Raw genomic sequence first — 817 nt, forward strand, 5'->3', positions numbered from 1 at the left:
CTCCCCTTTCCCCCCCCTCCGCTCCCCTTTCCCCCCCCTCCGCTCCCCTTTCCCCCCCCTCCGCTCCCCTTTCCCCCCCTCCGCTCCCTTTTCCCCCCCCCTCCGCTCCCTTTTCCCCCCCCTCCGCTCCCCTTTCCCCCCCCTCCGCTCCCCTCCACCCCCCCCTCCGCTCCCCTCCACCCCCCCCCCTCCGCTCCCCTCCACCCCCCCTCCGCTCCCCTCCACCCCCCCTCCTTTTTTTTTTAAGGTGTTTTTTGCTTTGCGTACAAATACATTTACACAAAGATCTCCTACTCTTAATCTCTCAACCACTTCTCTGCCCTCCAAAAAAGGCCTGCAACTCAATGTCTGGAGTCAACAGGAATACACTAACCACATGTAATAAATGTATGTGTCATAAGGCACCGTATGTGAAACTGCTGTCATACTTAATGATAAAGAAAGCTCCAACATAACCATGTATCCATGTGACACAGCACTCTACTTTTCCCATCCGTATGGAAAGGCGTAATTGTGACGTGTTCTTGCCAACACACTGCAATACACACAGTACAAACATAGCTTCTGGATCTACCAGCATACACGTTGGCATTGCACCCTGAAAGCAATTATCTACGTTACACTAAACGTTCACAAACATACAGTAGCTCAAGATAAGATTCCAGTTGCAGCCACTCCAGGTATAATCTTTAGAGTGCAGTTAAGGCCAGCAGTGATATAATGGAGACAATTGTGAGAGAAGTGAGCTAATTTAAGCCACGTATGAAAACGTCTCACATTTATCACCGGTCACCACCGATCCTTTTGTTCTTTTGTC

The sequence above is a fragment of the Ascaphus truei genome, chromosome 14 (assembly GCF_040206685.1).
Source record: "Ascaphus truei isolate aAscTru1 chromosome 14, aAscTru1.hap1, whole genome shotgun sequence".
In the NCBI taxonomy this organism is placed as follows: Eukaryota; Metazoa; Chordata; class Amphibia; order Anura; family Ascaphidae; genus Ascaphus; species Ascaphus truei.